Source organism: Schistocerca serialis, chromosome 3 (assembly GCF_023864345.2).
Source record: "Schistocerca serialis cubense isolate TAMUIC-IGC-003099 chromosome 3, iqSchSeri2.2, whole genome shotgun sequence".
NCBI lineage: Eukaryota > Metazoa > Arthropoda > Insecta > Orthoptera > Acrididae > Schistocerca > Schistocerca serialis.
This window is the reverse complement of record NC_064640.1, coordinates 893,685,774-893,709,338: the sequence shown is the minus strand read 5'-3', so window position 1 is coordinate 893,709,338 and position 23,565 is coordinate 893,685,774. Positions and strand designations below refer to the sequence as shown.

At 41.9% G+C, this 23,565-nt stretch overlaps 1 protein-coding gene, 1 long non-coding RNA gene and 1 pseudogene across 3 annotated transcripts in view; 1 reads left to right on the top strand and 2 right to left on the bottom strand.

The window, feature by feature from the left end:
• The window catches only part of LOC126471137 (delta(14)-sterol reductase LBR-like), an 887,948-nt gene that overhangs the window by 389,661 nt on the left and 474,722 nt on the right, over positions 1-23,565 (bottom strand). The window lies entirely within an intron of this gene.
• Positions 1-23,565, top strand: part of LOC126471143 (uncharacterized) — a 611,803-nt gene that overhangs the window by 400,240 nt on the left and 187,998 nt on the right. The window lies entirely within an intron of this gene.
• Positions 12,062-12,179, bottom strand: LOC126472155 (5S ribosomal RNA; annotated as a pseudogene).

The window sequence follows — 23,565 nt, the reverse complement described above, 5'->3', positions numbered from 1 at the left end:
TTGCCATGTTAGATTCAACTGAGTTCAAGTACTTTTACGAGAAATGTAATACATTAATATCTGAAATTAAAATAAGTAGACTGACATACCGGTACTAAAAGAAAAAGAGTAATTTAATGTGAATACAGAAATATGGTAGAAGCAATGTATTCTGAACATATTGACCAAAAGTGTGTCTCTTGCAATCATCGTTAGACAAAGTATAAGTTTTTATATAAAAAGAGCGTTTAGTACTTTTGAAATATACTGAATGGTATTATGGTTGAGCTTACATAATTTGACATGGATGGCAAGCCTAATTGTAACAATACTAATCTAACTGAAGCTTATTTTGTGAGGCTGTAGGTATGTAAAAGGACGTTGATTATATTAAAATCGTTTGAATAAAACAGTCTAGATCGCCTGTGTGGTTAACCAATTAGTCCAGTTTGTAAAAATAAGATTTGAAAGGAAGCTTTTATGAGCATTATCTCATACTTCATAGGTTTTCCGAAACCTTTTTCAATGGCATGTCAGCGTGACAGCAGTGTTCACATAGATTATGATCGATAAACAATAGTATAGCGCTAAAGTGAATTACATCTCAGAGAGTACGATCACTAATCATTATAAGCGAACAACTAATCAATTAATTGAGAACCTTGCAGTCGGATTATGCGTCAGTAGTCGATAATTAGCTCATAGCTATAAGAGAAGGAAGTAAAGCGAATCTAATTCTGCCAATTTCATGATACGAATCAGTCTTGTACGCCGTCCTCAAGACAAATTCTTGCATTTTTTGTGGCTCAGATCACGAATATAATAAAACTTCACGAGTCGCCTTTAGAGAATAAAAATAAGAAGGTCTATTTGTACGACGTATAATGCAAAAATGCAGCTAGTGATGCCTTGTAAATGAACAGCAGTTTAAAGACACTTTTTTTGTAACAATGCATCGAAAGAAAAAATCTCGTATAAGTGAGAATCAATGGGCTTTATGATTCTATTTATAATCTAATAACTGTTAAAAGACAGACGCTTGCAGTGATTCTTTATAAAAGACAAAAATAATTCAGAGCTGAATATGAATGAAACAGCAGAGGTTGGACAAAAATATCGAAACACCGAGAGAAACGCGTGACTGAACATAAATGCAGATCCAAGCCAAGCCTGCAGGTTGCCCTGTTGTATTTGACCCCGAATGGCACCTTTGCAATGTCCTCAATGCGTTGAAAGTGTCAGACGTGGTCAGAATAGTGATCTGTGTAGATGTGAGTGCACTTTGTCGGAGTGAAGTGAATTCGAATGTGGGCAAACTGCAGGTGCTCGTTTGGGGGGGGGGGGGGGCGCCGTGCTTCCCTAAGGCCGGTATTACACTATAAAATTTCTTTGTCAAATATCTTTGTGCAATATCTTTGTCAAAGATATTTGATGGTGTAATAGGGAACTTGGTCAAATGTCGTCCAATATTTGATCAAATCTAGGGCCTCGCTGTAGATTTGATCAAAGAAGTCTCTTGTCTTCTGTTCACTGCAATGTAACATATTACCACATGAAGCGCTAGCATCGCTGCAGCATTCTGTCGTCTGTAGTGTTTTTATAAACATTGCCGGTAAATACAATTTGTGTGTGCCGACAACTACAAAATTAATAGATGTATGAAGCTGATGAGGCGCTTTACAACGTGAAGCACGCTGAATACAAAAATAGATTAAGAAGATCGGAGACCTGTCCTGTCCTGTCCTGTCCTGACCTGACCTGACCTAACCTGACCTGACCTAACCTAACCTAACCTAACCCTCTCCTGTAGCAAGGAATCGGAGTGTTACAGTGAGCCTGTCTTCAGCAGATGTAGCCGTTCTTAAGTGAATATTGTGCTTTGTGATATGAGGATACACTTCATTGAGCACATACAGAAATGTATGCCCATCCATTCTTCCCCCCCCCCCCCCCCCCCGCTTCTCTTCCGCATGTGCACACAGTGCAATTGTGGTACATGCAACTGCTGCAGTTAATAACAAGTTGTTGTCAGCCATCTTGAACTTTGACGAAAAATATGATGACAGTGTAATACCCCTTCTAGAGCTACGTCAAAGATCTTTGTCAAATATATTTGACGGAATATTTGATCACATCTTTGATCAAATCTTTGACAACGAAATTTGATACCGGCCCAACCAAGATAGCTGTAGTGGATGTGTTTCAAAAGGCACCATATCGAAGATTTATACCGCATACAGGGAAAGAGGAGAAACATCATACGCTAAGTCAAAATGCAGACGAAAATGTGTGTTGAGTGATCGCGACAGACAGTCACTGAAGACGATTGTGCCGAAAAATAAGAGGACGACTAAGTAACTGAATGTCTCACTCGCGAACCCTGTCAGCACTAAAACGACACAAAGAAAGCTCCGTAAGCAGGCAATTGCAAGACGTGCTGGAATTCCAAAACCACTCATCAGTGAAGCAAATGCCCGTAACTGGAAAACGTGGCCATAAACCTGAACTATGGAGCAGCAGAAGAAAGTCATTTGATCCGATGAATATTGTAGCCCACTGTTTACAACTTCTGGCCGTATTTACATTCAAAGAGTGAAATGTGGCGTGGGTCGGTGGTGAAATGGGCAACCACATCGTGGTATTCCATTCCTCCATGGTTACTATGCGAGTTCGCGTTACTGCCTAGGATTGTGTTATCATTTTGGCTGAACAGGTCCATTCCACGTGTAACACTACCGCCCTACTCGGACGTAGGTTAGCTATATAAAGCCTGTAATGTAATAAGTTCACGGGCTTCACCTTATGAACAAGGATTTTAGTACAAAAGTTGACCGCGTGTACCTAATAGAAGCAAGATCGGACTTATACTCAGTCAATAACTACAGAGATGCATCAAGCAAATGTACAGTATAATTATTCTTTCGCATGGACAAGAAGTACACACAGTAGATGCTACCTATAACTAACAATTCGGTCGCCAGCCTACTTAGGCAATTAGTGAGTTTTTCCTTGTACAGGTGGGTGCATGTACAAGCATAGTAACACGTAGTAATGATGCGTTATATGGCAAAGTTTGGAACCCGAAAAATCCACTGAACTAAAGTTTTATCTTTTTGGTACTAATTTGGACGAGCTACATTTACACAACACCACACAGTAATGATTACTACGAACTGCATTTTGTATGTTGAGCAGACTGAAATCGGGCATAGATTGCCCTAGCGTCGACAATCTTAAAAGTACACACACAATATCATTATGAATAATGGAAAAACTCTAATACATTCAGGATTAATATAGAATTTAGCTTTACTGGTCAAATTTGATCAGTACACATCAAGGTTTGAACGAATGAACAAGAGCAAACGGGGGAGGCCCTGAAACTGTTATAGTCGTTATTCTGAAACTATCTAGTACTGAAGGCAAATTAACATACAAAATTATCAATCTCTGGATAACTACTCTTTTGTCTTACTTCTGAATAATTTAACTGTCATTATTTCTGTCTCAAATTAATTAAATAACATCGCTAACTCAATCCAACAAAAACTCTTTTGTTCTTTACCAATATTTGCAACAGCACACAGAACTATAGATTCCTTTATGGCATAGATTAATCTGCTGATAATTTTCATTAACACAAATATTAAACTTTCAGTTTAGGATACTCGGATTGCACAATACGAGGTAAGGATCCTGTCTAGGTCAGTGATCAGGATAAGTCATGGCTAAAGCAATTCTGGTGAAAGTCACGTTATTATTGAACCATTAGAAACAGTTTCGACACTGGTCCACACAGATACACTTCTAAAGATGAAATAAATGTTTGACCTGTGCAAGTCAGTGCGGCGGTTGGCGGGCAGGGAGATAGCGGGCAGCACGGCACACATGTAAGCACGGCTAAGGCTCACACAACATCGGCACTTTCCATCTTCTTAGCGTCGTAATCTTTCCAATTTTGTGCCTCAGAATATAGCCATGCCAAGTAGTCGTCGGAATCGGTTCATCCGAGGCTCAATGGAATCCACTTTTCCTGGGTAGCCTCCTCGGTACAGTACGTGTACTTCCGACTGTTGCTCGCCTCCGACTGTGTTACTGAGCCCGTTGTGCCGAACCGCGCCCTGTGTGCGTTTTCCCGCCTCGCCTGCCTCCACCCTTTCCCGCTCCCCTACAGGTAGGGTATTCACCACAGGTTTTCTACTACACATATCCTAATGCATTACCTACGTATGGACCAAGTGTATAAATTACAATTTTCACATCTTACAATAGTTTTAACATTAAATACACTTTCCTTTGATTACCACATTATTTGAAATCTAACATAAATAATATTCGTTTCAAAAGTTACTCACAGTTTCTTTAACATGACACGAAAAGAATCGAAAAAGAAATTCAACACATTGCTATTATTAATTTATCTAAATCCATAAAGAAAAAAATTCTTATACGTATAATTCTCGTTACACATGCCCCTGTTTCCAGAAAATTTTCTTAAGTCCAAATTTTATGGGAACACTAAATCTTACAATTATACAGTGGTTCTGAATTTTTACTTAATTGTCCAAAAAGATTTACACTACATATTTCCTTTTGCTCACTGTATATAGGTTTACACTTTTTTAATACTTCAAGAATACTGACTTGTCATTTACTCAAGCGCCTTTCGCACAGTCCAACTTCCCATCACAATCTCACTAAAATAGCAATTTACTTATTTTCTCTAAATTTCTCAAAGAAATAATTTAAAATTCTGGAATACAAACATTTAACTACAAAAAACCATTCCATATTTTGTGTACACTATAAGAAAATTTATCGCTGCATGCTTTGAATAGCAGTCCATTTTCTTACTTACTAAACAAAACACACACACATATATTCAAAAAAATTAATTACACGTATTTGCTGCCTATTATGCGGATTTGGGCAGTCCTTTTCACTTCATATTGGGACATCTCCTGGATCATATTTACAATTTTCCATCGATTATTTATCTGCCCTCATTAGTATTTGGCAGTCCTTCATATTATAGTTCATACACTGCCCATTTTCATTTTTGACAGTCCCATCTTTTATCTGGCTGATAGCATTTATCCTTTCTTTCAGCCCTTTTCTCCATACATTTTTACAGTTGCAGTACAATTGGTAATCTGAAACTCACATAACTACATTAGCACACTTTCAAGGGTATACAGACATTTACAAAGATTAGATACATTTACGATAACTTGGGTTCAGCATAAGATACAGCACATTTACTCGTTCCTAGGTACATACAGTTTCAGGTCCACAATATTTCTTACACCTAAAGGTCTTTTGGATTTTGGGTAGATCAGGTAGTAAGCATTGTCGTGTGGAATATTCTGTATTATATATGGTCCATTATAAATATATTAAAATTTTGAAATTTCATGGTTTAGTTCACTAGACTTTTCGTGGGTTTTTAAAAGAACATAATCTCCAATTTTAAATTTTGAAACCTTTAAATTTTTATTGTGTCTTTTAGATCTAGATTCAGCTTTTTGCTTTGCCCTTTTTATCACCAATTCTTTCTTTTGATCCAATCCTAAACTTGTACAAGGTGGAAACTCTAGTTTTTCTTCAATTAAACTTTTACTACTTCTGCCTAACAAAATTTCTTCCGGTGGAAATCCTGTAGTTTCATGATGCAGTGTGTTCATGACATTCTCAAAATCCAATATAAATCTGCCCCAGGCTCTAATTCAACAAACAATAATTCACTTTCAGATAAAACTGAGTTACAGTAATAATAAAGTCATGCATAATATTAATAATATATAAAAATACCACATCCTGCCCCCTAATCTCTTTATTAACAAGGCAGTCTTTTCTGGTTCATAAAACAGTCACTTAAGTCTGGTGGCTTCTTAGGCTTCTGGAGTTCAAAGTCTTTGCTTACTTGAACTCTTCGCAAAATAAACACAGAGTCGTCAGGTGGCTCTTTCTTTCTTTGTTCGGTCTCAACGTCTGGATTTTGCTTTGATACGTCGTCATCGTTAGGTACAATATCGTACTTAACTGCATCCCCTTTATTTCCACTGATTTTCTCATACCCTCTTTCAGTAAAAGTATATTCATTTTCCTTTACACCTGAAAATTCATCTTCACTAGAGTCATCACTACACTCTTCCTCAACATCAGATTCACTTAAGCACGCTACTTTTGCACAATAAGGAGCGTTAGTACATTCATTTTCGTCTATATTTATGTATCTTTCATCATCCGAACTATCGTCGGAATCCGACCATTCCGGATCGCTTTCAGGTTCTAACATAAAAGCTTTTCTGATACAGGCACTAAGTCCTTCCTCTGTATTGTCGTCAGGCTTGGATTTCAATTCAATCTCCTCTTTTGGCAAAACGGCCTCATCCTCAGTTTTATTCACATCCACTGTGACTTCATATTCGGTGTAATTCTCGTGGACTTTAATTACTTTCAGGTAATCATCTACCCCTTCTACACGGTGCCTCTCGGTAGCAGCTTGTACTATTGGCGGACTGTTAGCAGGAGTTATTTCTTCGTCAATGCTGAGGATTTCATCCTCCAAATCCTTCCTATCATTAACCTTCATCCTATTGGCGGCACGCGTACTTTGCGCGGCGCTATTTATTCTCCCCTCTTCAATTTTGGGCCACGTCACTTTATGGACGTCCCTACTATCTCTCTTCCCACCAACTAATCTCTCCGCCTCATACTCCCTTTTAAAATCCTCCCACTCACATTGCTTTAGGCCCTTGTACAGATCATCGATCTGCACACGCCAATCAGTAACTTCTGCTAATTCATTATCGCCTTTTATCTCATTGCAAACACTGCTAACCGCACCTCTCCGTGTATTCACAGTTTCATTTATTGTTTCCTTTGCCACGGAATTACCACTCGTAAAATTTTCCTCAGCTCTTACGGCTACGTTCGTACTTACTGCTGCCGTATTGCTAGCGGCTTCTTTCCGAACAGATGTTCTGCTAGGCTGGGCCGTTGCCATCTGATGCTCCACTCGCCTGTTAACATGTAGCGCTCTGTGCGGCAGCGATGATTCATTCTGGCTCGCACCTGACGCTTGTTTCGCCACAACACGTCGCGGCGTTCCATGACTGTCCCTAGCCTGTCTCATTACATTACGGTCGGTCCGGTATCTTTTCTTGAATCGGGGCCGGTATGTATTGTCCGCTTCCGTTTGGCCCACAACGTTCGCGGAAATTAGTTTCCCGCGTCGTTATTGTTTTGCGCGGTATACCCTCTACCGCGACCTGGATTATTTCCTCTGCCTCTTCCTCTGCCTCTTCCTCTCTGTATTACATTGACGCGAAATCCATCGCCGTCGTTTCGTTCGTCATTGTGTCGGTTATTACGGTTACCAAAATTTTGATAATTGGCACGACTTTCGCGCCAATGGTCTTCATCTTCGACCCTTTCTAGAAATGCTTGGAAGCTGCGATGATTGCTTCCTACATACCTCTTTGAATCTTCTGGAAGCTTTTTATATAACTCCCAGATAATTTCTGAATCTGATCTTCGACTTTTTAAATGCGTCAATTTTCGGTACCAATGCTCGCAGAAATCTTTCAAAGAATTCCTGCCCCTGTTATCATATTGTTTGGCCATGATAAACTCGCGCCATAAATGGTCCTGCTTTTGTTCAGACCAATATTCTTCCGTAAATCTCTGCCTAAATTCCTCGAACGTCATTCGTTCGGTATTTAAATTTATTCCCCAGCGCTTAGCATCACCCGCTAAGGCGCTAATTACAACGTTTATCTTTTCCTGATCAGATAAGTGCTCAGGAAATACTCTCTCGCAATTTTTGATAAAATCTAACGGATGCCACCCGTTATGTTTCTTGGCTGGATCGAAGCGTTCCTCGCCTTCTAATAGCTTCGTAATTGGTGTGCCATTACAGACAACACCAGGCCTATCTTTAATTTTGCTCTCCAGATCGAAAATTCTGCCTTGAATTTTCGTAGTATTTTGTTCACAATTGTGAACACATCCGGTTACTTTTTTACTTAAATCCCTTTCAGTGTCTAAAACTACCTTTTTCAATTGTGATATCCCGTGTTGACATTCGTTCACGATCTCAGTTTTAAGACCGAAAACTTTTTCGTCTACCTTAGTTTCAACCAGAGGTTCTACTTTCTCTTGGATGTTGAAAATTTCAACATCAAATCTACTATTAATGTTACCAATTTCCTCCTGCATAGTATCCATATTTTTGTTAATGGTATCAATTTCAAATTTCAGAGTATTTACCACAGAACTTAAATTACCCACTTTTCGTTCTACCTGTTCTATTTGTTTACTAATTTTAATTCCCTGTCCTTCGACCTGTGCTTTAATCTGATCACTCTGTGTTTTGAGCTGCTCTGCAACGTGTGTTTTGAGCTGCTCGTTCTGTGTTTTGAGTTGCTCGTCAACGTGTGTTTTGAGCTGCTCATTCTGTGTTGTGAGCTGCTGATCAACATGTGTTTTAAGCTGATCATTCTGTGTTTTGATCTGCTCACTCTGTCCTGAAATTTGTTTGGTTAATTGTTCAAATAAATCGTTTATGCTTAAAATTTTCACACTGTTTTGTTCTACGGAATCGGTGTTTTCCGATCCTACTTCAAAAGTTTCTTTCGGTTCTTTCTTTATCTGTGGAGAATCAAACATGTCAGTGGACTCATTCACATAACCACTATCATCTACAAAGTTACCTTCTACTTCTTGTTTTTTCCTTGCTGTGTCCGAGGCGATCTCAACCTTTCAATCTGTTCATTGACATGTTCGTGGTATTGTATGTACGCCAACTGTCTTTCGCTAACGCCATCTGTTATCTGGCCGCGTAAACTCCGGCTACTACCAGCCGCATTCTCCATTTCGCTCGGCGCATCTACCCCCTCTACGTTTCTGTCCATACTAAATGCCAACTATACCACACTATTATACTTGACTCACACTGCAGTTTCTTTTACTGAACTTTATTGCTATTCGTGCCACTGAACATCCACTGTTCGGTATTTACATTAATTTGTAACCGACAACAGATGGATGTCCTGTCACCGGGAAGCCACTTGTAACACTACCGCCCTACTCGGACGTAGGTTAGCTATATAAAGCCTGTACTGTAATAAGTTCACGGGCTTCACCTTATGAACAAGGATTTTAGTACAAAAGTTGACCGTGTGTACCTAATAGAAGCAAGATCGGACTTATACTCAGTCAATAACTACAGTGATGCATCAAGCAAATGTACAGTATAATTATTCTTTCGCATGGACAAGAAGTACACACAGTAGATGCTACCTATAACTAACAATTCGGTCGCCAGCCTACTTAGGCAATTAGTGAGTTTTTCCTTGTACAGGTGGGTGCATGTACAAGCATAGTAACACGTAGTAATGATGCGTTATATGGCAAAGTTTGGAACCCGAAAAATCCACTGAACTAAAGTTTTATCTTTTTGGTACTAATTTGGACGAGCTACATTTACACAACACCACACAGTAATGATTACTACGAACTGCATTTTGTATGTTGAGCAGACTGAAATCGGGCATAGATTGCCCTAGCGTCGACAATCTTAAAAGTACACACACAATATCATTATGAATAATGGAAAAACTCTAATACATTCAGGATTAATATAGAATTTAGCTTTACTGGTCAAATTTGATCAGTACACATCAAGGTTTGAACGAATGAACAAGAGCAAACGGGGGAGGCCCTGAAACTGTTGTAGTCGTTATTCTGAAACTATCTAGTACTGAAGGCAAATTAACACACAAAATTATCAATCTCTGGATAACTACTCTTTTGTCTTACTTCTGAATAATTTAACTGTCATTATTTCTGTCTCAAATTAATTAAATAACATCGCTAACTCAATCCAACAAAAACTCTTTTGTTCTTTACCAATATTTGCAACAGCACACAGAACTATAGATTCCTTTATGGCATAGATTAATCTGCTGATAATTTTCATTAACACAAATATTAAACTTTCAGTTTAGGATACTCGGATTGCACAATACGAGGTAAGGATCCTGTCTAGGTCAGTGATCAGGATAAGTCATGGCTAAAGCAATTCTGGTGAAAGTCACGTTATTGAACCATTAGAAACAGTTTCGACACTGGTCCACACAGATACACTTCTAAAGATGAAATAAATGTTTGACCTGTGCAAGTCGGTGCGGCGGTTGGCGGGCAGCGAGATAGCGGGCAGCACGGCACACATGTAAGCACGGCTAAGGCTCACACAACATCGGCACTTTCCATCTTCTTAGCGTCGTAATCTTTCCAATTTTGTGCCTCAGAATATAGCCATGCCAAGTAGTCGTCGGAATCGGTTCATCCGAGGCTCAATGGAATCCACTTTTCCTGGGTAGCCTCCTCGGTACAGTACGTGTACTTCCGACTGTTGCTCGCCTCCGACTGTGTTACTGAGCCCGTTGTGCCGAACCGCGCCCTGTGTGCGTTTTCCCGCCTCGCCTGCCTCCACCCTTTCCCGCTCCCCTACAGGTAGGGTATTCACCACAGGTTTTCTACTACACATATCCTAATGCATTACCTACGTATGGACCAAGTGTATAAATTACAATTTTCACATCTTACAATAGTTTTAACATTAAATACACTTTCCTTTGATTACCACATTATTTGAAATCTAACATAAATAATATTCGTTTCAAAAGTTACTCACAGTTTCTTTAACATGACACGAAAAGAATCGAAAAAGAAATTCAACACATTGCTATTATTAATTTATCTAAATCCATAAAGAAAAAAATTCTTATACGTATAATTCTCGTTACACACGGTACAACGTTTGTTCCCCCATGGTGATGCTGTGTTCCAGGACGACGGGTCCACTATTCACACAGTTTGCACCGTCCAGGACTGTTTTGGGCAGCACGAGGATGAATTGTTGCTCATTCTCTGGCCACCACACTCACCAAATCTCAAAAATATTGAGCTTTTGTGGTCTAGTTTGGAGAGAAGTGCACGTGATCACTATCCACCACCATCATTGTTACTTGAACGTTCCAATATTTTGCAGAAATAATGGTATAAGATCCCTTTGAAAACCATACAGGACCTATATTTATCCAATCTAAGACGACTGCAAGTTGTTTTGAATAGCAGCGGGTTTCCTACATCGTACACATGGTAATGTGTTGTATTTTCGGTGTTTCTATGCTTTCGTCCACCCTTGAATGTAACACGTAATCTCAATCATGTTCTAATATTCTAAAAAGACACGTAGTAGTATTGGAATAGGATTAAGGTAATGGTATCTAATTATGAAAGAACTTTGTCCTAATGAGTCGGTTAAAAGTAGAATATGGCAATATGGCCATAGAAAGGCAAATAAAACATTGTGCTGTCATAAGTGGTGATTTATAACAGAGCAGGTGTGATAGGTACCTCAAAACAGAAACTAAAGACTAAACTCCTCGCCGGCCGGAGTGGCCGAGCGGTTCTAGGCGCTACAGTCTGGAACCGCGCGACCGCTCCGGTCGCAGCTTCGAATCCTGCCTCAGGCATGGATGTGTGTGTTGTCCTTAGGTTAGTTAGGATTAAGTAGTACTAAGTTCTAGGGGACTGATGACCTCAGTAGTTAAGTCCCATAGTGCTCAGAACCATTTGAACCATTTGAACTAAACTCCTCCAGAACATGCCATGAAGGCCCAACGGTACCGACCGACCGCCGTGTCATCCTCAACCATAGGCGTCACTGGACGCGGATATGGAATGGCACGTTTCCACCACACTGCTCTCCCGGCAGTAGGTCAGTTTCCAAGACCGAAGCCGCTACTTCTCAATCAAGTAGCTCCTCAAATGGTTCAAATGGCTCTGATCACTATGGGACTTAACTTCTGATGTCATCAGTCCCCTAGAACTTAGAACTACTTAAACCTAACTAACCTAATGACATCACACACATCCATGCCCGAGGCAGGATTCGAACCTGTGACCGTAGCAGTCTCGCGGTTCCAGACTGTAGCGCCTAGAACCGCTCGGCCAATCTGGCCGGCAGTAGCTCCTCAGTTTGCCTCACAAAGGCTGAGTGCTCCCCGCTTGCCAACAGCGCTCGGCAGACCGGAGGTCACCCATCCAAGTGCTAGCCCAGCCCAACAGCGCTTAATTTCGGTGATCTGACGGGAACCGGTGTTATCACTGCAGGGAAGGCCGTTGGCTAAAATGGAAACTAGTTACGTGAAATGTGTACTAACTTTAAACTGTCAAGGAGTTAAGATGATATAGTATGATTCTGCGCATAACTATTAATAAATAAACATGTGCTGAAGTAATATGTGAGGAACTTATTGACAAATTTAATCTTTAAAAACATTAAAGTGCAAGACAGTGCATAGTGCAGACATCAAGTATGAAGGGATACAAGTGGTTCGCAGCTGTCAGCGTGTCTTCGATTGCTACCACAGGTACCATACAAGCGCAGGAGAATGTCTTCGTAGCATAATACTGCTCCCACCACCCTGCGTCCGTGGTGCGCTGCACGTTTCGAGCCGCCGTTCACCTCGATGAGGACGTTCGTGGAGACGATCAGCGACCTCTTGTAGCAAAAATATGATTCACCCGAAGAGCCGGCAGGTTTCCATTGATCGACCGTGCCAAACTGCAATCGCAACTGACGATGTCGCAGGGTCATCATGTAAATACGTAGGGGTGGTCTTGTCGGAGATCCATGTTTAACAATTTACTGTGAATGGTGTGCTTCGAAACATTTGTGTGTGCACTAACTTTGTGCTCTTTCGGTATAAATACCACAAATCACCATCTATCCTGCTTTACAGAGCAGACAAGCCTCCGAACCCCAGGTTCTGTGAAGACTCGTGGTCACCCAACCATTTGGCGCCTAGTGGTAGTTCATGGTAGTTCTTCCTCTTTCCATAGATGCTCACGACAGTAGCACGCAAACATTCGACCAGATTCGCCATTTTCGAAATACTCATTCACAGGCTCTGCGTAATGATAATCTGCCCATTGTCAAAGTCGCTTATCTCAATGGATTTTCCCATTTGCAGCCCATATGTTCGCTAGGGCGATCCCCCGTCCGTGGCTGCTCCGCTTAAATGCTTTTGTTCCGCGTCACGTGCCCGCAACGCCACCAGGCGGCATCCAGCGCGTTGGGCAGTCGTCATAATGTTTGGGCTTCTCAGTGTGTATCGCGAATCTAGCGAGGAGGCGACGTAGTGATATAGCGTCTGAAGCTGCAAAACAATGAGTTTTACCGCTTCCATGAAGATTAGATGGGTAGATCACATAACTAATGAGGAGGTATTGAATAGAATTGGGGAGAAGACGAGTTTGTGGCACAACTTGACTAGAAGAAGGCATCGGTTGGTAGGACATGTTCTGAGGCATCAATGGGTCACCAATTTAGTACTGGAGGGCAGCGTGGAGGGTAAAAGTCGTAGAGGGAGACCAAGAGATGAATACACTAAGCAGATTCAGAAGGATGTAGGCTGCAGTAGGTACTGGGAGATGAAGAAGCTTGCACAGGATAGAGTAGCATGGAGAGCTGCATCAAATCAGTCTCAGGACTGAAGAGCACAACAACAATAACAACATGATATATTAAGTATGTTATATAATCTACAAGGTGAGTCTGGAAATTTCGGTGAATGTTCTCAGAAAACAAACGAAGCAAGAGTTATAAACAAACTACCTTTACTGTCCTTCAAAGTAATCACCTCATCCAAAAAAGAAGTCGGCTGACAAAATTCAACACCAAAGCGATCTTGATCGCCATTTCCGATAGCAAAGGCTTGATCCATCATGGATTTCTATCTGTGGGAGCTGGGGAAGACGATGAACACCATGCCATTGACTGTCGCTTGGTCTTGTAACACCGAAAATGCAGGTAAGTACCTTCTGCACCACCCAAAATTTGTCGCCGTTTAATATCCATTGATAACTTGTACTGTACTTCTGATTCTGTGCGCTTTATTACAGAAACTATATTTAATATGTAATCGATGTAATAGTGTATTTATTTGTGAACGCATATATTTGAATGTAATTATAATGTAAATATTATAAATTGCTGGGTAATAGCCAAGGGAACTTTATTTTAATGTATCGAGAGCAACAACGAAGTGGCAGTAGCTGCGCCTTGTTTATCTTTGCAGATGGAGAGTCTGCCACTCTGCGGACAGAGAGGAAGCAGAGCATCTTGGGTCATGAAAGTGTGCCGATGTGTTTGTTTTGCTCTCCCGCAGACGGGGTATGTAGCTATGATGGCGCCAGTGTAGCCGCACTTACTTCGTTAACCCGCGAGTACTAAGGGCAAGGTAGGTGTGAACAGGCGTGGGAAAACTGCAATTCTAACTACTGGTTCAAATGGCGCTAAGCACTATGGCACTTAACATCTGAGGTCATCAGTACCCTAGATTTAGAACCACTTAAACCTAACCAACCTAATGACATCACACACATCCATGCCCGAGGCAGGATTCGAACCTGCGACCGTAGCAACCGCGTTGTTCCGGAGTGAAGCGGCTAGAGCCGCTCGGCCACAGCGGCCAGCTCTAACTATTGCCTGTGCCACAATTATCCGTGGCTCTGGAGACGACTCGTGGTTCTCAACCAGCAGCAGCAACACTAGCAGCTCAGCGTTGTTGTCGGCTACATTCTTCGCCGTCCGCACAGCTACAACATTGTAAGACTGTTAAGTGATAAAGTATAACTAATAGTGTAGAGGCATTATCCAGTAGCATTTCTTTCACAATTTTCGACTAACTTACATGAATAATAACCTGAAGTACAACATCAAAAAAAGTTTTGCATCAACCAGGTTCCCAGAACTCCTGAAGACAGACGTTGACTGTGGATATTTTATCACAGACATCATCCCTTTGACTCTTCAGAGATGTCACTAAACCTGCCCAAAGATGTAAACAACTATGCAAGAGCAGCGCCTATTAGACGGAGGGGGTCCGACAGCCGATCAGCTCCATACATTCCATCAGGAAGGAAGTACACGGTTCATATTCTCTGTAGTTTAACCATGCCTAGACGGTCAATACCACAGTTCGATTGCATCTGCATTGTTACTTTGTGCCAGGAAGGGCTCTCTACAAGGGAAGTGTCCAGGTGTCTCAGAGTGAACCAAAGCAATGTTGTTTGGACATGGAGGAGGTACAGAGAGACACGAATTGTGGATGAGATGCCTCGCTCAGGCCGCCCAAGGGCTACTACTGCAGTGTATGACCGCTACTTATGGATTACGGCTCGGAGGAACCCTGACAGTAACGCCACCATGTTGAATAATGCTTTTCGCGCAGCCACAGGACGCCGTGTTACGACTCAAACTGTGTGCAATACGCTGCATGATGCGCAGTTTCACTCCCAACGTCCATGGTGAGGTCCATTTTTGCAACCACGACACCATGCAGCGCGATACAGATGGGCCCAACAACATGCCGAATGGACCGCTCAGGATTTGCATCACGTTCTCTTCACCGATGAGTGTTGCATATGCCTTCAACCAGACAATCGTCGGAAACGTGTCTGGAGGCTACCCAGTCAGGCTGAACGCCTTGGACACGCTGTCCAGCGAGTGCAGCAAGGTGGAGGTTCCCTGATGTTTTGGGGTGGCATTGTGGGGGGCCGGCGTACGCCGCTGGTGGTCATGGAAGGCACCGTAATGGCTGTACGATACGTTAATGCCATCCTACAACCGATAGTGCAATCATATGGGCAGCATACTCGCGAGGCATTCGTCTTCATGGACGACAATTGCCGTCCCCATCGTGCACATCTTGTGAATGACTTCCTTCAGGATAACGACATCGCTCGACTTGAGTGGCCAGCATGTTCTCAAGACATGAAACTTTCGGACATGCCTGGGATAGATTGCAAAGGGTTGTTTATGGATGACGTGAACCAACACACTCTGAGGGATCTACGCCGAATCGCCGTTGAGGAGTGAGACAATCTGGACCAACAGTGCCTTGATGAACTTATGGATAGTATGCCACGACGAATAAAGCCATGCATCAATGCAAGAGGACGTGCTACTGGGTATTAGAGGTACTTATGGGTAGTATGCCACGACGAATAAAGCCATGCATCAATGCAAGAGGACGTGCTACTGGGTATTAGAGGTACCGGTGTGTACAGCAACCTGGACCACCACCTCTGAAGGTCTCGCTGTATGGTGGTACAACATGAATGTGTGGTTTTCATGAACAATAAAAAAGGTGGAAACGATGTTTATGTTGATCTCTATTCTAATTTTCTGTACAGTTTCCGGAACTCTCGGAACTGAGGTGATGCAAAACTTTTTTGAGGTGTATAGTTAAAGCTTGTAAAGCACCTGTGTTGTCATTGTCTTCAGACATTATTACCAGGTAGGGTCGCTCTCCTTGCCATGCAATCACCGAGTGTCGTCTGCTCCATGCAGTCACCAAGTGTCGTAAAAATACGAAAACTGAGTTACTACTTTCTTCCAGTTTTGTTTGTTTGCTAATGACCAGTTTCAGTCTAAATTTTGTTGCTTCAGCAATTGTTCAGTCTTGAATTCCGCAACAGAGGCTTAACTAATTACAATTTTGATTATCAACTTCAATCACATAAAGTAACGTAAAATTTCGCTGGCAAAACTAATATCTAAAGATACAGCACAAATTAAGAGTGCACAATCTTTTAACATTACTTTCAAAATTTAGTATTTCAGAATAAGCAACAGCAAACGCAGTGCTTTTTGATTCATCTACTTTCTCATGGACTGTTGTGTTTTGGAAAAGCGTGACAAAGTTCTGTTGCCACGCCAGTGATTATTTGCTTAATTTTCTTTGCCGTTATCTTTCTTAGGATTTTGGACATTCATTGCCCTAGTAGGCTGGCGACAGTTTAATTATCCTTTTTTTGCTTATCAGTATTTCCTTTGTATTAAGTATTACGTGGTACTCCTTTCCCCCCTGTATGGTTCGTGACGAATGCACTAAATTTCCAACTATTTCAAATTATAATCAGTATTTAGATTTGGTTTAGAATAGATTCTTCCTTCAGAAGGGTCTGTTGTACACTTTCCTCCTACTAACGGGTAGTATTTTCCTTCGGCAGCAACAGCCTTACTCACTGTAAAATTTCATTTGGCATACGCGATCACGGTCAGTTATATCGCAGTCCAATAGTCCGATTAGGAAAGGGGAGGTTACAGTCTCCGGATCGTAAAGGCAGCGCCGCGTCTCATCTCCTGCAATGATGCGGATATCCAACAATGCGTGGCCATGGTGCTTCCACTGATTGCACACGAAGCGTTTGCTAACAGTTCCTAGTACCTTTACAGCCCCTGTCAGAAGTGTCCTGATACTAACAGCGATTACTTTGAAGGCCAGTGACGGTATTTTGTTTGTAACTCTTCTTTCCTATATTTTCTGAACCATTCGCAGAGCTTTGCAGGCGCACCTTCTATTTCTTAGCATGTTGATAAATTTTATTTTATAACTTGTATTCACAAAAGCTTTCAAAACGTTTGTCGGTGTCTTCCATTTCTTTCAAGCTCGACTTGGAGACTTTGTTTATACTGACGGATCTTTTGGGCATGGTGCAAAGTCGTCAAGTTGCTGGATCGCATTATCTCCGAGCCGACAGCGGATCCTCGCGAGAAGATAAGTGAAGCTTTGCCAAGAACTCCGTTCTCTGTTAATGGCATACTAAAAGAAAACATATTAATGATAACTTTCTAACAGTTCTGTTTTGGGCATGGCTGCTTGCACGTACATGCTGAGTAACTTAAATTTGTATTGCCCGGCAATGACTTGTACATTGCGATCTGTAATAAATGAATTTCAAGTGTCGAAAATAAAAATGCGTTCGTGTAGCGCATTTTATTAAAGATGTTTTTCTTGAAATTGTTTTGCACTATGTCTATGGGTAAATAATTAAAAAAATGGAAATGAGCGTTTGGCGTCATTGGCCGGGAGGCCCCTTGCGGGGCAGGTTCGGCCGCCTTGGTACGACGCCACATAGGGCGACCTGCACGCCGGATGGGGATGAAATGATTATGAAGACATCGCAACACCCACTCCCTGAGCGGAGAAAATCCCCCACCAAGCCGGGAATCGATCCCGGGCCCGCAGGACGGCAATCCTTCACGCTGACCACTCAGCTATCGGGGTGGAAAATAACTCAAAAAGTACTCACTATCCAAAATTAAAACTTAAATGCAAGTACGAGGTAAAGCTATCACAGTTGACTGATCTCTGGTCTTTAGGTATTACGACGAAGTGAACTTATGACAGATTATTTTGATATTTCTGAAAGGTAAGGAACTGTAAGTTGTCTGTCAGTGAAAAGTACGATACTTAATGACCTGGAAAGTGATCACGGTGACAACGAATCTTAAAACAAAAATTTGAATTTATTTAAAAATAATTAATGTGTATCCAAAGATTAATGCATGTTGATGCGACGTTCTATTGTCACATATCTAGATCACCTAACAACTCACAAAACAACAGCGCTAATACTGCGCAAGGTTTGAACTGGAATTTTTGCTTGGTAAACATAAAATCCATTGCGTTACTATTCTTTTTTAAAATTTTTAGACGAAGTCGCAATAAGATTCTTCGAAAACGAAGTGTTACATTGATATCAAAATAGTCAGGCAACTTCATTTTGAGTTTCGAATGCAAATCTGCTACAACTACGCTTGCGCTACGTACGCAGGTCATAGTATTTTAAGTTGTACACCATCGGATGCTTTTGCGTGCGGGCATTATGCAGGGCTTCAAAAATCTAAGCTACACTTTCACCTGACAGCAGTTGAAACAACATGGGAGAGGGAACAAAATTACATACGTGCTGCATCACACGCTATACAACTGAAGACAGCATCAGAACAGGTGCAGGCACACCCCATGTTATCAGTGAAGAAATGGTCAACTTGTTCTGATGTCGCTTCAACGTATAAAGCGGTTATGCAGCACATGTTGGTTGTTTGGTTGCTTTGGCGGAACGGGATCAAACAGCAAGGTCATCGGTCCCATCGGATTAGGGAAGGATGGCGAAGGAAGTCGGCCGTGCCCATTCAAAGGAACTATCCCGGAATTTGCTTGAAGGTGGTGGTGGTGGTTAGTGTTTAACGTCCCGTCGACAGCGAGGTCATTAGAGACGGAGCGCAAGCTCGGGTTAGGGAAGGATTGGGAAGGAAATCGGCCGTGCCCTTTCAAAGGAGCCATCCCGGCATTTGCCTGAAACGAATTTGCTTGAAGAGATTTAGGGAAATTACGGAAAACCTAAATCAAGATGGCCGGACGCGAGTTTGGGCCGTCATCCTACCGAATGCGAGTCCAGTGCGCCAACCAGTGCTCGGTGTGTATCATATGTATGGGAGAGTTTCGATTCTACTTCCGTATTGTTTCAATGACTGTGAAACACAGATGGAGCTTTGATTTTAAAGCACTTGACAAAGATCACATTCTGACATAAGCATATACTGCTCAAGTAAATGATGAAATAAAGAAATGTGTATCCTAAAAATTCTGAACAGCTGTAGGTGGCAAAATGACTTATACCTTAAATTAATTTCAAATTATATCTAAGGCCGTGAACAAGGTGGTGTTTTCAAGATAGTCATGCCCCCCCAAGGGGTTCACAACTCTTGAGAGTACCTCTCTACTGTTGCTGATCCTGTACGCGTTGTTGAATGACCTTCCAAGTTGCACTACACACATCTAGTGGGTACTATCCAATCCTGTCCCCCCATTACCTCTAAAGTCTGACAAATCCACCAGCACCTTATTTTTAACAAATTTCACCTAACAAAAGAAATGTAGTCTAGCTTCTTTTCCATGAAAAAGACACTTTGACAACAGCAGTTAAATTTATTGAGTCACCATAATGTAGGCTATAGGTTCAGATGTGCTAAAAAGGCGACGCCAGTACCCCGACACCAGTGTGAGCAGTCTATTGGAGATGGTTTGATGGGAGGGGGAAGACGACCCGCAGCACCAGCTAAACAGCATCTAATTCCAATTGCTTCATTAAAGCCCGCACCATGTGATCTTGTGCGTTGTGGCATAGCTCACGCACCCCATGCTGTCCATAGAGGAGCATGCCAGAGACGTAATGGTAGTGCCCCACTGCCCCTAGTCGACGGCTGGCGAGTTGCTTCCCAAGGCCGGTGATGTCCAGTTTTAGCGGTAGCACCAGGTCCCGTGGTCTCAGGGTAGAGTGACCTGATACAGCGTCGGACTGTGGTTCACGAACAGGATTCCAGATGGCGGCCAAGCGACACAGCTCCGTGGTGACAGAGCTGTTATACTAACAGAGGTGACTTTAGTATAAATGGCTAGGTATTTAGATGCTTCTGAGCTGTGCTTCTTTGGGCTTTGCTGTGCCTTGCAGCACGTACAATAAACATTTCTATGGCCGCTGGTTTGGAAAGGCTTAGGGCATTTAAATCTTGGGTGCTGCTGTGTCAAGTGTTTCCACACCCCGCCAGGCTGACTCGCCTCGCAACACTGCGAAGGCTGTGTTATCTTTTGTAAACCATAACGTACGCACTACAGTTCTATTGAACCCAAAAAGATCATATATTCTTGTCCAGCAAAATTACGACTCCTTACTGATTTACACTGACGGAAAAAATCGCAGCTCCAAAAAATAACTAATGTAGACTGACGAAATTTCGGGAATACATTTGTCTGGGCGACATATTTAAATGATTAACATTGAAAGATCACAGGTTAATGTAATCGTAAGATAAGCCATTGCAAATGTGAAATGCTGGCCTATTAATAACCGGCGCAACCACCAGAATGTTGAATGCGAGCACGCAAACGCTCATGCACTGTGTTTTACAGGTGCCGGATGTCAGTTCGTGGTACGGAGTTATATGCCTGTTGAATTTAGTCGGTCAAATCAGAGACAGTTAACGCTGTTTGTGGATGAGGCTAGAGTTGTATACGATGACATGTCCCATATGTGCACGATTGGAGACAGATCTGGTGATCGAGCAGGCCAAGGCAACATGACACTCAATAGAGATGTTAGGTTACAACAGCGGTATGTGGACGAGCGTTGTCCTGTTGGAAAACACCTCCTATAATGCTGTTCGTGAATGATAGCACAACAGGTCGAATCCCCATATTGAAGTACAGATTTGCAGTCAGGGTGCGTGGGATAACCACGAAAGTGCTCCTGCTTTCATACGAAATTGCACCCCAGACCATAACTCCAGGTGTAGGTCCAGTGTGTGTAGCACACAGACAGGTTGAGTTCAGGTCCTCAACTGGCCTCCTCCTCTGCAACACAAGGCTACCACTGACCCAAACAGAATCAGATTTCATAAGAAAACTCAACAGACCTCCACCATTATCCCCAATGAGCTCTCGCATGACACCACTTAAGTCCCAAATGGTGATGGTTTGGGGTCAGTAGAATACACGCTACAGGGCGTCTGGCTCGGAACTGTCCTTGATGTATCCGATTTGTAACAGTGTGGTGCCGACTCTTGTTAACATTGCTGCTGCAAATGCAGTAGGAAGCGACAAAGCGATACGCTGAACACGATGGTCAACCCTCTCCATAGTGCCACGTGGCCATCTGGAGCCCGGTCTTCTTGCGACCGTTCATTCTCGTGACCACCGCTGCCAGCATTCATGCACACTGTCTATATTCCTGCCAAGTCTCTTTCTGTAATAACGCAGAAGCAACATCCAGCTTCTCATAGCCTTATTACACGACCTCGTTCAAACTCACTGAGGTATTGATAATGACGCCTTTGTCGCCTTAAAGGCATTCTTGACTAACATTAACTCATTGCGTCCAGTCTCAAAGGTAGTTCGTAGACAGTGAATCTGGTGTAGCGTTATGACATCTTTGAAAAACTCAGTACATTAAGTATATCCCTCCACGATAATGAGACTAATATTCTTCAACTGTCAGACAAAATTTCAGCTTTCAGAAACAAACTACTCCTGTGGAAGAAAAAGTTGAATGATAAAGATATTCACTACGTTTACTCTGCCCTTCACACAGGTTTAGCAGACAATGAATCTTCTGAGTGAAGAATTAAGGTCCGTGTGGATCATTTAACTGGACTCAATTATTACTTTCCAAAGTGCTTTCTAGTACAAGTTAATCAACAAAACTTGATCAAAGATTCTTTCAGTACAGAACTTCTATTCAACACTTACCACTGAAGAACATCAATTTATCGATACTGATATAATCCACATTGAAATCGAAGTTCGTTTCCTCATTACTGCTCGAGATTTGGAGCTTGGTGAAGCAGGAGCAGCCGTAAGTAGATAACAAGGTCCTACGAGTTTTGATACCTTTTGTAACATCCTATTTACGAGGTAGGTTTTTCAGCACTGGCAGTCATCAACACGAAATATAGATGTGAATAAATGTGAGGCAAGAGATGCCAGTCGCAGTTTCCAGTCTTGTGCCGAGATTTGAAAAACTGATGAAAAAGAAGCAAGCTTATCCTTCCCACTGATTTCGTTAGAAGAATAATTAAAAGCTGATTAAAATGCGTTATGTCATCAGCTGAAGAAATAAATACTATTATTCATTTGTTTCGAAACTTATGGTTATTCACTCCACACTTTGAGTCGTATGTCATGTGTGAAAGGAGCCGCGGGTGTTTACGTTCAGGTCAATGGAGCTGTTGGTAAAAACCACGGCAATAATTCATTATTAAAAACATTGTAATGATCCGACGCACCGGTGTTGCAGAACTAAATGAGGCCCCTGATCTGCTTAGAAACTGATGTATTTGCAATGTACATTTTGTGAACACGGAATATTATGAATGTAATGATCAACAAAAGAATTAACTATTTATAAGATGTGTGCTCTAGGCTCTAGTAATCGTAATATACACTGATCAGCCAGAACATTATGACCAGCGACCTACTATAAACCCGTCCAGGCGATAGCAGCGTCACCTGCCGAGGCATGACTGCTAGTCAGACGCATGCACGGTGCATGCAGTAGCAGCGCGCGTGCTGTCCGGGTGTACAATGGGGAAGGCACGCGATCATCTGAATCTGACCGAGGGCAGACTGTGATGGCCCGGAGGCTCCGCTCAGGCGTATCGGAAACTGCACGCCTTGTCGGGTGTTCCAGGAGTGCTGTGTTGAGTGTCTTCAACATGGACGAAACCAAAGCGAAACCTTTGTTTCAAAGTACTGCACTGAAAAGGTGTTTGAATGTTGTGCACGTGTGGTTAAATTTAATGGAGTTAAATTTAATGGAGCTAAACTTCTAACTGTTGTTATTTATAGATCCCCAGACTCCGATTTCACAACATTTTTGTTAAAGCTAGAGGAGGTTCTTGGTTCACTTTATAGGAAATACAAAAAGTTAGTTATATGTGGTGACTTCAACATTAATTGTATAAGTGATTGTGCAAGGAAAAGGATGCTGGTAGACTTCCTTAATTCATATAATCTTATGCAAACCGTATTCTTTCCAACGAGAGTGCAAGGGAACAGTAGAACAACCATAGACAACATTTTTGTTCATTCCTAATTACTAGAAGGGCATTCTGTTAGCAAAAAGGTGAATGGACTTTCAGATCATGATGCACAAACTTTA